Genomic DNA, 14,657 nt, shown 5'->3' on the forward strand with positions numbered 1-14,657 from the left:
ATTATAGTTAATGGATTTCGTTAATTAGCATTAACGCTGCAAGGTATCTTCGAAAATATTGTCATTTAAGATGACAATCTATTAACGTCGCGACGTCGCACGATTTAACGGACATCGGCAGATCGATCTCGCGACAGATTCCCAGCGACGATTCAACAACGTGCAGCTGGGTGCTTCGTCATCTCGCGCGTCCACGCTTCGAAGGCGCCCTGCGCGAAGGCTTCGGGGTCCGGGACGATCAATTATTTCGGCCGGTCGGCGGGTCGATAATAGCAGGTCGTAATACGGTCTATCGGCAAAACCGAACGTAGCCATCTGTTGTCGGCACGGTCTGCGACAAAACAAACAGCTCGCCAATTACCGGGACCGGGCTGATTTCGGTGCCGCTCGACACAATTTTGGACCGCCGTGAAGGACAAAGGCGGCCCGTTTTCACCACGCCCAATATCGTTAAGCCCCCACGACGAGTAGCTACGACCTACTCTACTACCACTACCACCACCGTCGCACCTTCGGCGTGCACCCTTCTCGCTTGGTGTCTCTATTTGCGTTGCGCAGGCCGCAAGTTACTCCTCTCGCCGTGCCGCCTCTCTTTTGTACGCCCGACAACAACAAGAGTGGGTGGGTTGCACCGACTAAACCGGGAACGACGTCCAGCTTCGTTAACGGAAACGAGGCGTGACGTTTCCTCGTGGTCAAGCTCTACTTATCTTAATACGCGTGCATGGGAATCCGCTCCTCTTTCCTTTTTCAGGTAAACTCGATTGGCAATTTTCTGTAGACGCGCCATAGTCCAAATACCCTGAGGATCATCACCATATCGTCATCTTTAATTATTCTCGATTTTGAAGCATTTTCATGCCGATAGTTATTGGCTGTTAATTACTGCAACTGCAAAGAGATACACACGAAACGTGTACGCATACAACGGACAAGGATTAGGAAATCCAAGTGTTACCGTCGTTAGAAAAATGCATTGCAGTCCTTTTCACATTTTTCTATAAATCGCATCGTTGCCATGCCCGCTCACGTAGCTCGTGTATCTTCTGAGTTGTATTCTTGTCGTCACGATTTCGGAGTTTCCGTTCGTCCTTTCATAGAAAGTCTTTGTTCCCGGCAAAATATATCATGTTCAACTATGACATTCATATATATATATATATATATATATATATATCTGCAAGTTATTTTTTATTGGTCTTAATTACGTAATCTTGTCTGTACATAACGTGTCTCGCATAATTATCTTCTGTATAACGCGACGTCGTCTTTAACTTTCCAAACAATGACGTTCACGCCCGTGTTCGTCGCCTGGGAAAACCCTTCTTTTCACTATTCACCATTTCACAGGGAGGGGCTCAAATATTTTGGCGGGACTAAGCGGCCTAATCTTATCCACCTTGACGAGCGGAGGTGCGAAACTTCTTGAATGCGTTCTCCATTCGTGCAATGGCCGGACGAGGAAACGAGCAAGATTTAAAGCCACAGTAGGATGGCAGAGGCACCGCCGGCAACCACCCGTCGCGCAACCTTCGGTCATTGTCGGTGCCGTTAAAGTAGCCATACAGCGCGCCAGGGTCCACGGGCCACAGAATCAGTTTAACTTATTCTATATCACGAACTTGTCGTTATGGATTCCTCGGAAGCGAGTCCAGCCAGCCGTCTAACGGCAGCACAATCACGTTTCGCGGGGTAGTTTGTGAATTTATGTTTTTAACGACGCGCCGAATGGCCATCACGGTTGGAGAAATCGCCTCCATTGAGGGGGATAATTGTACACGAGTGCCAGGGATACCGATCTCCTCGCCGATCGTTCCGGGGGTCGTTCGCGAGTCTTTTTCGGCAAATAAAGATCGGCAAGGATGAGTGCGCGAGCACTACTCCGGGGCGGCTCCGGTGGTGCATCTCTGAATAGCACTACCGCCGCGGAACTAGGTGACATGGAGGGCAAGGACGACCGCGCGAACGTGGCGAACGGCTGGAGCATGGAGATGAATGGTTGGGGCACGTAAGAGCGAGTGGGTGGCTTTGGGGTCGGCCAGACCAGACCGAGAGCGACGTGGAAATCGTGAGAATTGCCAGAATGCCGTGCGTGCTCGCCGCACACTCCTGAGGATTATTCGGGATACAAGCGCCGCAGGGAATCCGCAGTCCATATACACGGCCGCCGCTCGTCGCTCTACATCGCTGACGCGCATTCAGAAGCGCGGGTCGAATGTACCTGTCGATGTTCATGTCGATTCTCTCTCTCTCTCTCTCTTGCGTGCCCCTCGCTCATTTATATTTCATTCCGAGACGCCGTCGGTCTCCGTGCGACCGGATTCTTTACGGCCCATATCGGAACCCTTTCTCTCGCCTCGTGGCCAATTTATTCTTCGACCAGCGGCGCCTTATCAATTATTAATAAGATTAATTTTGCTCGAGCGAGGCGCGTGACTGAAATTTTTTCCGTTCGATCGTTTCCTCCTGTATTTGCTCTTGATGCTGCTAATGTGCTCATAATCGACGAATTTTATCTGAACGATGTTTATCTAAATGATATAACGGAATAAGTTTTACATGATTGTAATAAAGTAATATCACTAAATTGCACCGAAATGGTGCTTATCAATACTATGTGATACTTTGTGAGATCTACTTTGCAAAATTTAGATAAAGGCTTTCAACAGTATGATAATTTATTGTAATACTAATGATAATTGCAGTAATTTAATAGTATGATTATTCCTATCATCGCATTAACGATGCGCGTTAATGACGAATGCAAGGTTTGTCATGATCGAATATACGGATTCCTCGTCGCGCGCTGCTCAGAATCTATTTCTTTCGTGTTAAACGCTTTTTGCCCGTTGCTGGAGGCACTTACAGAAATAGAAGGAAGTCAATTCCGTCCAATCACCATTGCTGCCGCGCTCCAATTATCCGCAACTGCAGTTTCGTGCGGACGCATATAGCTTCTCGGTTTCACACATACATACACACATCGTTTTTGCTCGCGCGAGCGTTACACGATTGAAACGACCAAAGCAGATTTTCGCATTTGCAGCGGGCTCACCGCGGGTTGTTTCGCGGCACGAATCGATCAGCGACCAATTATCGTTCGGACGAGTGGGCACTTACTGCCGCCTCGTTAACCTGTATTACCTGTAATCATCGACGAGGCGGTAAAAGTTTTCATTGCCATTAAAATCTTCCTTTTTCTCGGACTCCCGATTCAGTCCGATCTTCTTTCTTTCCTCGTTTTACGATTAATTATTTTAGTAATCATTCTTTTATCTCGCGCTGCAGTGTTTCTGAGTCGAGCTAACGCTTACCTCGATCAACTGATTAGATAATTATTGAATTCCGTTGACTTAATTACGTTCCAGTTTGCACCCGCGTCTTTTGATGGCGCATAAGACTCGTGCATACGGTGGTGAAAATTGTTGTGGATCGACATACGCGCGTTTGCCAAGCAACTGCGGTCCTCTTCCTATTTGGCGCGCCTTTGGCAGCCGCAAAGCCATTTGTGTCCCGCGGATAAAGTCGCGCGTGCAAACGCGAAGTGCCCGGAAAATGGTGCGAGCGGTGGTGTGTGCAAGCGGGTTTGCAAACCGCCCTCTTCGCGTCGTTCATCCCTTGCCACTCACTTTTCTTTCGACTCCTGTTCTCTTCGAGGAAATTGGCAGCTAGGTCTCGAAACCCTTTTGTCGATGGCGCGCTGCATGCACAACGGAATAAACAGCTGCGAATGCCATTTCAATAACGACTAAGCATCTAGATAGGATTTTGGTGCTGGCCTGCACCCGAGCGCTTTGGTCCTTTGACACTAGGACGGCCTCGGTCCTCGAGAATGCGTAGCCGGGATAAATACCGTGACGATACGCGCTCTCCGTAATATTTCTTCGTTACTGCTCCATTTAGCACACAAGATGTTCTTATCCGTCCGTTTCGCGATAGTCGCGTTAGCTCTGCGACAAAATAAGAACAAGTCAGTTTATTGAATAGTCACCAAAAAATCTGGTTACAATCGTTTGGAATGTTTCTACTCTCGAGGTACAATAGCATTAACGAAACTTGAGATCTCATCTAAGCGGTTCCAATTAAAAAATTACAAAATTGATGTGATCTTTAAATATCCGCGCGGTCTTTCCACTGATCCAGTACCAGAGGCAGTTTCAAATGTCCGCGTTGGTGTATCGCGAGCTCGAAAAAGCGTCAAGCGCAAAGAGTTAATGCACGCGCTTTCCCGAATTTAATGAACGTACCGGCCGTGTTAAACGCAGACCTTTTTCCAGCGCGCGCGCGCGCGTATGGTGCTCGTTTATTGCGGGCTTTATATCGGCCGCTTTCATGTGCGCCTAAACGCGCGGTACGCGGATCTATGCGCGTACGCGTGTGCGTCACGCGAATCGGGAAACCGACGAAAAACGATGAGAGAGCCTATGAAAGCGAGCATTGTGGGTGGTTTCATGAGGGGCTCGGGCAGGGCGAGGGACCATGCGGGCAACGGACGAGGCGAGGGGACGGGAATCCCATCTGTCGGCATTTTTGCGCCGACATTGTGCGCCTGTTTATATCGACACCGAGCGAGGTAGGAAAAGAGAGAGAGCCCCGCTTTATTGCCGTATTGGCATATTGCCGCGGATCCGCCGACGTGCTTTTTCGGCCTTTTTTACCTTCGCTCTTGCACGCCACGCACGGCTGTACAACTCTACGTTGCATCGGACATATACGTACATGCATACATACACGTACACATTCCATCGACGACTGGCAGCGCGTCTCCTCTCTGCGAGCTGCGAATTTCGCCCGTTTCCACGGGACGGTCAGTCACGACACTGTCGTCGTAAATTTCCAGCTGACGAACGACGGTCGAAGCGTATCGGAATATCGACGCGAATTTACTCCTTTCTCTCCTGTGGTCCCGCCAGTTCGATGTCGTCGAGAATCATACTCCGTATCGGACATTCCCTTCGTCGTGTTCGCCTCCGTGCGCGGAAAATGTGAAATTTAACAACGAGGGCTCCTTCATGCGAAGCGTATGATTCTATAAGTTCCAACAATAATGCATATGAATGCATCGATAAAACGATCATTTAATTGAAAGATCATAAATGAATTATCATGCATAAGGAACGATAAAATGTCCGCAAGAATTCTGTCAAACAAAGTAAAATAGAGAGTCACACAGAGGAGAAGCCAAGTTTCTCGTACTTACGTATATTTCATCCTGCCAATATGTGAACCGATCGAGTGATCGATTTATCTGCTCCCTGTCCCTATTGGCGAATTTGTGTCGAGTAGCACTGGGTGGCAGCAGAATGGTCACCCTCGATAAAACTACCTGTGTAGAAGCCAGTTCTCCTCGTCGTGAAGCCAGACAACATGCGAAGATTAATTTCCACCCTGAATTTTCACCTCACGTACGTCGATAACGTGACATATAGTTTCGTGTTGCTGTCCGTTGATCCGAAATTTCCGATGTTTCCGGAAAATAATGTGGAATATTAATGATATTGATGTGATCAATTATAATTTAACTAATAATTTAATTTATATCCGTGACACTATGATAAACAAGCTAGAAATCATGATGATTAATAATATAGCAAATTGTTTGATAGTAAAAGCATTTGGAAATTAAGTTATTCTGATTCATGTAAATTCGTAAATGCAAATTGCAAAAGATTCTAATGTAGCTTCATCTTGTTTTCTTCGTATACGAAGCCATTGTGACTGTTACATAAGCAATATTGGTATCGTATAAATCTTTGCTCATGGATGTGCCAAGTGGTGGCTGCTGCTTGGTAACCCTTACGGGTCCAGGTGGGCTCATGCTTGTCGGTAACAAGATACGGGGGTGGATGGTAAAACGTGAAGGGAAACATCGTTGGGGAAGCACAGGGTGGTAGGCAGGAGGCAAGAGAAGAATGTGACGGATAGAGAGAAAGAGTAGACATCGCCGCTCGGCTAGGCGCAACCTGCTTTTCTGTTTGGCACTGACGCCAGCTGTTCCTCTCGTTTTAGCTCCAGGCAAAGGCTGGTGAAGTCCGCACTTACGATTTACGAGCAGAAACTAGAAAATCTTTCCGCGAGGATGTCCGTCCTGACGGATCGCGAGAATAATGGCGTCTTGCACTCGCGGTGAACGGCACCCTTCTCTTCGTAATCCGGCATAACGCGAAAGGGCGCGTGTATCAAAACGCAATTTCGTCGGACGGATTAGAGATTATTCTATGGCTACTGCAAATTAACTCAATGAAATATCATTAAAGGTATTAAAGAACCATAGAAAAATTTAAACAATTTGGATATTTTGAGCTTCGAGCTCGAGTCATGAATTATTCAAATTTTTTGTATTATTCGAATAATTTTATCATTGATTCGAGACTCAATTTTAAATGTCCCTACTTCTAACAGAGTTACTCGAACAGAATTTGTTTTAATATGAAATAATTTAATAATTTAAAAATAATTCAGATTTGTTTTTCGAATTGTTATAGTACTTTAAGTTTGATTGATTCAGGATGATTTAAGGTTTGAACCGTTTGAATTATTCTATCATCAGCAATTCTAAGATGCTGGTTGAGACGAGGGACGAGGTATCGGTGCTATCGCGTCTCATTGAGATCGTAGATTGCGCACACGTTTTGCCCGAGTCACCCCGTAGTCGAGCGAAACCTGGAGCGGCTCCATCGAATAAAGAGCACCCGAACAAATAATGCGGCTTCCCCCCAGATGCTTCCGGTCTCTTATTTCACCGGATAGCCGTCCGAACACGTGCCCCGCTTCCTCATCTCCTCCCCTTTACTTTTCTTCTTCCGCAAGGGCGGGATGAGGGTAGCAAGAGCTCCTCGCTGTTACTACCTCATCGCATTCAATAATTTGATCGCAAATCAACTGCGAGCGAGGGTCGCGCTGCAGTGTTTCTGCTGGAAGATTTCTCTTCGGCTGATTGGACGCCGGTTAAATTCAATATTGCCAGCTTTTGTGACGCGTCAATTGCAGCACGCACGCCTTATTTCGATGATTGATATCCGTATTATTTCTTTGTCCGTGTGAGGGGTTCAAAGTGATTGCGGCATCGTGACGGGACTACTTTGTAAAATATAAAACGTTACGCTCCTAAATAAAATTGCATGATCTTACATGTATCGTGTATAACAATATATTTCATATCATGTGAGATGTAAAGCGGCGTAACTTTGCAAATAAAAAGTTTTATTCTTTGCCGCGAGGTAAAACTGAGAAGGCTATATGTAAGAGTTTAGAACGAAAGTATAAATCAAAGGAGCCGGTCTACCTTGCTTACGAAATAATTATGGAAATAATTATGTAATCTTTCTCGTAACGTTGAATCTTGACAGCAGAGAGATAAAGTATTATATCATTAAAATATTAACGCAAGCTACACGAGTTAAATTTCCTCACCTCACTTGGGACGTTTCGTCAAAAATTGCTATGGGATCCTCTTTGCACGCGGCGCGGTTACATCTCGAAAGCCGCGTCCGTGTATTTGCACGCACATCCTGCGTGTACATACGCCGCACGCCTATGCACACCCACGGCTCGGCGACGGTCCCACCTGGAGGATGTCGTCGCGTGCTATTAAGGGTCCCGTTGGCAAACGTTTAACGACGATATGCCCCGAGCACGTGTCAGAGCGTCCTCCCGGCAATAAAGGCCCTCTTAGACTTTGACCTCTCTCTCTCTTTCTCTCTTTGCTCGAGCCACTCGATCCTTTCTCTCCCCGTACGATCGTCGGCGAAGCAACGGTACAGGCTACGAGCAGCACTGTAGAGTAAAGTATCCATCTATCTCTCTCCTTCTTCATCTCGCCCGTCTTCTCTTTCCTTCTGTCTCTCTCGGCTCGCAGGAGCGGCTTGCGTTTCCTGCGCGGCACGCGACTCCAGAGTCCAGCTGCTTCCTGTCTGCCACTTCTCTCCTCTCCTACCTCTTCTCTTCTTCCCGTTCTGCCGACCCACGCATTATCGTATTCTTCGTCGACTGACTGTCCCCCGTGATCCCGTTCGTTCGTGGCACCGCGTCTCCAACGGGCCATTGTGTTCGAGGGAGAGATCGCCTTTCATCGTCCCGCCGTGATATTTCGAGACTTTGCATAGTTAAGGGAAGGGTGAACGGCGAATGCGCGAAAAGGGTTGCAATAAACAGGCTGAACGTGTTGCACAGTTGCTCATGAATTTCCGGGTAGGACAAGAAACCGACGAAATATAATTATTTAAAATGATTGAGGCAATTCTTTCACTTGTATCGCACGTGAGTGACGATAGTCGCTTAAATAGCCGTATCATGTTTGCCCGTTTGATTATTTAAACGAATGCGATTAAATCGATTTTGTTCGCGATCCAATTCGCGATCCGCTGGATTTTTCTGCGGCGAAATGTGTAGAATAATATGTTGCGTATACAGGGTGTTTCCTAAGTAAGTAGACAAACTTAAGGAGGATATTCCTTGGCTTATTTTAAGAAGAAAAGGTCATATAAACATATGTCCTAAACTGCTTTGTTTTCCAAAAAAAAAGTATCTGTCATTGTAAATACGTCTTGCTTGACGAGCGTTTCCATTAGCAAGACCGTATACGAAATGCATATCTGCCATTTCGGCGTTTGTGTAATTTACCATAATTAATAAAATTACTAAACTTAATAGGAACTAATAAAGTTTGCGTCAAAGATAACGTGATAGCAGTGATGCCGGATAGCGTGCTTTTGCAATACGAGTCAACAGCGGTGGGGATGGAATGGGAATGGTCTCGCGGCGGCCGCGCGGCGCAGTCTGAAACGAGTGTTCACTTGCGGCGCCGCGAGACCATCCCCACTCCATCCCCATCGCTGTTGACTCGTACCGCAAAAGCACGCTATCCGAAAAGTGAACGAAAACAGTGATGTACTTTTTTTGGAAAACAAAGCAGTTTAGGACATATGTTTATATGGCCTTTTCTTCTTAAAATAAGCCAAGGAATATCCTCCTTAAGTTTGTCTACTTACTTAGGAAACACCCTGTATATGACGCTCGCGATTGCATTCCGTGCGTGTCGTTCTTCGGTCCATCGTCTGCCTTTCTCTCACGTGAATTTCGTGATACGTGGCGCAAGCGCGAGGCGCAAACAATATCGATTGATAATTAAACGGCCGCAACAGGCATACGCGTCGCGTGACGTTGCGTGAATGCGTGCACGCGTGCATGCCCGCGTGCTCATTGCATGTATTCATCTCTTGCTGGCTGCGATGCGGTGAAATCGCGTTTCGTGTTCCTCGGGACGATTCTAACGTCACTGCGCACTGCGACGTTTTGGTTGAGAAGCTCTTATGCCCCATCATTGCTGTAACTGTATTGAATGTAAAACGACATTCTGCTTGAAATGAAAAAATTCAGACTAATTCAGAATTAGTGTTAATACATGATTACGAATTAAGAATTTTTTGATTATTGAAGAATTTGGAGCACTACTTTGTTCTTAGCATTTAGAAATATTCTTGTTCAGATTTGGACGAATCTAGTGATATTTGCCGCTATGAAATTTCCGTTAAATCTGAGCGCGATCACGCGTTCATCACGACGGCATATTTCGACAAAGATGAGACACGGTGCGGTCTGCCATGGAATTAATTTCCGCGTGGATAATCTGACGTGGAATTTTTCGGCATTATCGGCATCTCGCGCCTCTGGCTTTCATCGCTCCTCTCCGTTCTTATCGGATTTCGATCAGACGGGAGCGTAGAGACCTGGGGGCAAGGGGAACGAGGGAAAACAATTTGCTCGCCACGTGGCGGAAAACCACCCTCTTAGGATCGAACCGACAGTCGCTTGATTTCTGTGCATTCGCTCGTGTAAACCGATCACACCGTGTTTGTGCGGGCGCCGTGTATGTGTGCACTTGAGCACGTGGTCCGCGGCCAGTTCCTCCTGTCTTTTTTTTTAACATCCACTCGCTCACGTGGCACGAGTCGCGGAGGCGTAGCGCGTGCCAGCAGGGCGCGGGAAAACGATTAGTTTTTAATTTGGTCCAGGCTGATTCGATCGCGTGAAATTGCGGCCCGGCAGGCTCGCCCGTACGCTCGTGCGCCCGCTCGTTCGTTTGTTCCCGCTCCGAATTTTTCGGCAGCTCGGGGAACGCTGGTCTCTTTCGAGGCCGCCTTGTCTTCTTTTTTTCCTCCCCTTTTTTTTGCAGGGGCGTTTCGCTTCGCGTCGAACGTCTGCCTGCACCGCTGGGAGCCGGTCGATCAGAATCGGAATTGCTTTCGACCGCAACTCGATCAAGAAATGCCCGGAACTCCACCCTTTCGTTCTAAATTTCCTATTTTCGGAGCCATTTTTCTCATACGTACGTGTGGCCGCGCGCCCCTCACGATTGCTCCGTGGGGTTTGCATTCGCGAATAAATTTGTACTTCGCGAAAACGCGCTTCGGACGAAAACTGAAGCGGTCGGTCGGGGAAACTGTTTCGGCGCGGATTTGCAGTTCCCGATAATTTGATTTAAAGTCATTTCCTCGCGGAGCCGTTTTATTCATGCGGATGCCGCGTTAGCATAATACGTACATTGGTTTCATTTGCATACGATACACGACGCATTTCGCTGACTATATTTGTCAGCGTATTCGCGTTATTAGTTTCGCACATACTCTTCACTGATGGATTCTGTGACAGCGTGCGTTAATTGTTTTACTGTGAATAAAAGTTTTTGTTATTTAGAAATTAAGATGTATATGCGTAAGGACTTAACAGCAAAACACTTCTGAAAATATTTTATTTAGATATACAGGGTGTCCCGGGTTTTAACCGACAAACTGCGGGAGCATATTCTACTAGTGGAAATAAGAAAAAATTCTTATATCGAGTTTGCTTAGAAATGCTTTATTACAAAGTTATAAACCAATATTGAAAAGAAATATGAGATAAGTAACAACGGAACATAGTGTGGAATTTGCAAGGTCGAAGATGTTTATGTTACGTGTATTCACATGTATTCGTGTTCACTATGTTGAAACGATTCAGTATGATTGTTACTTTCACAACAGTAGCTGTTAGATTTCAATCGTCGTGTCAACTAGCAATTACTATCAGAATGCCAAAAGTGTTTTCAAATGAGGAATACACTGATATTCATTTCGTGTACGGATTCTGTGACGGAAATGCACGAGCTGCCGTACGAGAGTATCAACGTAGATTTCCTAACAGGAGAGTACCAGATAGATTTAAAGCAACGAATTACTAATTCAGTTACTGAGATGCAACAAAATTTTCAGGAATGTCGTACTGTAACAAATTCTGTACTACGTCGACGTCTAGCTTGTATCGATGTGCAAGGACAACATTTTGAAATGCGTCACTAAATCATTGCGTAGATAATTTTTATTTTTGTGAAAAAATCCGTTGTTACTTGTCTCATATTTCTTTTCAATATTGGTTTATAACTTTGTAATAAAGCATTTCTAAGCAAACTCGATATAAGAATTTTTTCTTATTTCCACTAGTAGAATATGCTCCCGCAGTTTGTCGGTTAAAACCCGGGACACCCTGTATACATCCAAAGGAACTGTTCCCGGAGCAAGATCGCCCATATTACAATGTTGCAATAGATTTTTGATTCGGGAAATGCAACACTCAAAATGTGAGAAGTTGTTTCTCGAATTCGATCACCACGCTTTTTCGAAAAGCTGCGAGACGTGCATTTTTTTGTGGAAAGGTTGAGCACTCACATACATTATACATTCTCCCGCTTACTCTCTCTTCTCTCTTTTCGACTGAGGGATGTCTGCGAGCCGTCGGGTTTCCCTCCACACCTTTCGCCCATCTCTCGAGGTCGGGACTCACCGTGTGCAACATGTCGCGTGCAGGCACGTGCTTCGTAATGTATAATCTGACCTGTGGCCGGAGGCGTTCCACAGCGCCGATATAAATTCGAAACGGCGGAGGCACGGACGGACGGATGGACGAACGAAGAAGACGAAGCACGGAGAGCAACCGGGAGAGGTTCCGGTGAAAGGGCCTCGGAAATCGACGAGGAAGGTACGATCTACTTCCTCGATAGTCGTAATATGCGGGCTCAGCTTGCTCGTGGAAAGCCGATTTTCAGCGCTTCCGTCGGTGCGACGGAGCAGGGACAGGGGGGGGTCAGTTTGAGAACATGTGTACGTACGTATACGTACACGCGCGCGATCCACCAGGGGTACACAAAAGAATATGGATAGCGGCGGGGTACGGAGGAGAGGATCTCTAATACGGCGATATCGGAAAACGTAAGGTCGCTCGGTGCCACGTATCGCGTCCCAGATCGGATTCACGGACATAAATTTGGAATCTTCACGACTGCCGCTAAAGCCACACTGAAGCTCGAACGGTATCCGCGAATCACATTAAAGCACCATTCTTATCTAATCCTCAAATCGGTTTCACGTCACTGGCGGATATCAGATCGCGATTAGATCGTAGCAGCGCGCAGATAATCCTGACGTCTACTAAAAATTATTATCCACTAAACATTATTATCTGCTATCGGCATCGTGCGCGCTTATTTTCGCAGACGTCAGTCGCTCCAGAAATTCCTTTTATCCTGATGGAAAATAAGTTCCCCTGTACACGCTACGCAAGGCGTTCTCGATAAAGTACGTTTCTTCTCGAAGAAAAATCGGCTCTGGTATGATCAAAGGATGTCTCGCTAACGGGCGCGAATTTCGGAGTTTTTCGGTACGACGGCTCGCGATAAAAATGATCGCTCGCGCGAAACGCGCGAGGCAATCTCGTACCGCCTCGCTCGTAACTCGGCGGTTTCGCGGGGTGAGGCGTTAAAACCACGCGCGAATGCTTAGGGAACGGAGGCGCGGCCGGGTCTGAAACTGTTAACGCCGCAATTTTCTCGGTCGGGCTTCGCAGCGAGGCAAATGAGGGCCGCGGGTACGACTTCGAGCCCGTTTAAAACCGCTGATCCTTCGGGATCAAGATACTCGTCGTCCCCGCCCGCTCATTTGTAGTCTACTCGCTGCTACAATACCGCAAAGTCGGATCCGGCGCCCGGTTACGTGCCTCCCGCGCGAACTCAGCGGTTTTCAGTTCGACACGCTCGAGGTACCCTCTCCGTGCCTCTCTTTCTCGCTTGTCTCGACGCCCTGTAACCGTGTTACGGAAACAAGTGGGAATCTACGTAAACACGAATAGATACCGATACAAAGGGCTATCGAAAGTAGAACGCGCGACTGCGTTCCGGCGACCAGGGGGGCGGTTCGTGAGAGGACACGCGAGAAAGAGGGCGAAAGACAGAGAGGAAGGTGGCGCGGACTCTTGCCTCTTATGCCTTTATAAAAATGCAAACGACCGATCATTTGAATACGTATGGCCGGTAATTCAGACGGGGCGAGCGTTCGCTCGCTAGCCCGCCCGCGTCACGCGCGCTCGTGTTCGTGTATCCGTGCTGGGTGGACGGTGTTTGAAGAAAAAACCCGCGGGAGAGAAGACGAGCCGTGGAAGGCAGAGGGAGAATCGATGAAGAGGGTGTGTCACACGAGAAGATGTAAACCGTCGTACCCTCTTCTTCGGTGCGAGCCCTTCCTTGTCCACTTTCTCCTCCTTCTTCGTCCTGTCGTTTCCACCTTTTATTTTCATTCGTTTTGTTGCACCTTTTCGATGGTCAGCCTGAATCTCAAGTTCTGCGTCTGAACAATGCAAATTACATTATATTAATCATTGTCATATTAATCAATGTGGATATCAGGTGTCTATAGATTCTTACGATTATGATATTACAATTATCGAACAAATCAGATTGGACGTGCACGATCGACAATATGTTATCCAGACAGGTAGCCACATCCCTCTACCTGAACTTGGCCGTGCGTTCCAAGCGGTCGGCGGAGCATAAAACAATTCCGGATGCAAAACGGCACGCGGGAGGGTGGCTGCAGTTTGGAGAACGCCATCGCGATACGTCTAACGGCCGATACCGTGGCGTACCGTTGCGCAACGATCGATTCCGGTCCCGAGATAAGTCCGAGAGGGATCCGGGATCCTAGATAGAGCCATAGAAACGGATACATCTACCGTATGCGCTATGGCGACTGCGCTCTTCCTGGAAGGGCTCTTATGAATATTACTCACCCAAGGAAGATGCTGGCGGCGGCTTCTGGACCGCGGATATATTAGGGGTGTGATTTAGTTTTGAGGGTTTTTTTTGCTCAAAAACGCATGTATTTAACTATGATAATGAATGAATACCTTAATCAAAATATTTTCCTTCGTTTTCTATAACTTTTTCCCATCTTTCTGGCAAGAGATGGATTCCACGACGATAAAATCACTCTTCTTTTCAGTTGATCCATTCGTCGACGAATTTTCGCACTTCTTCGAAATTATGAAAGTGTGTATCCTCTAAAGCGTCTTGCATCGACCGGAACAAATAATAATCGCATGGAGCAATGTCCGGAGAATACGCGGGGTGCGGTAAGACTTCCCATTCGAGCTCTAATAGTGTTTGTTTCACTGATAACGCAACGTGAGGTCGAGCGTTGTCACGAAGAAGAATCACTTTCCGTCGTTTACTCGCAATTGGTGGTCGTTTTTGGTCCAGTGCTTGCTTCAACTTGTACAATTGGTGTCGATAACGATCAGCCGTGACAGTCTCATGCGGATTTAACAGCTCATAGTACACTATCCCACCAAAT

At 46.9% G+C, this 14,657-nt stretch overlaps 1 protein-coding gene across 3 annotated transcripts in view; it reads left to right on the plus strand.

Annotated features, from left to right (window-relative positions):
- LOC105285210 (protein rhomboid) overlaps positions 1-14,657 on the plus strand; it is a 367,945-nt gene that overhangs the window by 15,135 nt on the left and 338,153 nt on the right. The window lies entirely within an intron of this gene.

The sequence above is a fragment of the Ooceraea biroi genome, chromosome 5 (genome assembly GCF_003672135.1).
Source record: "Ooceraea biroi isolate clonal line C1 chromosome 5, Obir_v5.4, whole genome shotgun sequence".
NCBI lineage: Eukaryota > Metazoa > Arthropoda > Insecta > Hymenoptera > Formicidae > Ooceraea > Ooceraea biroi.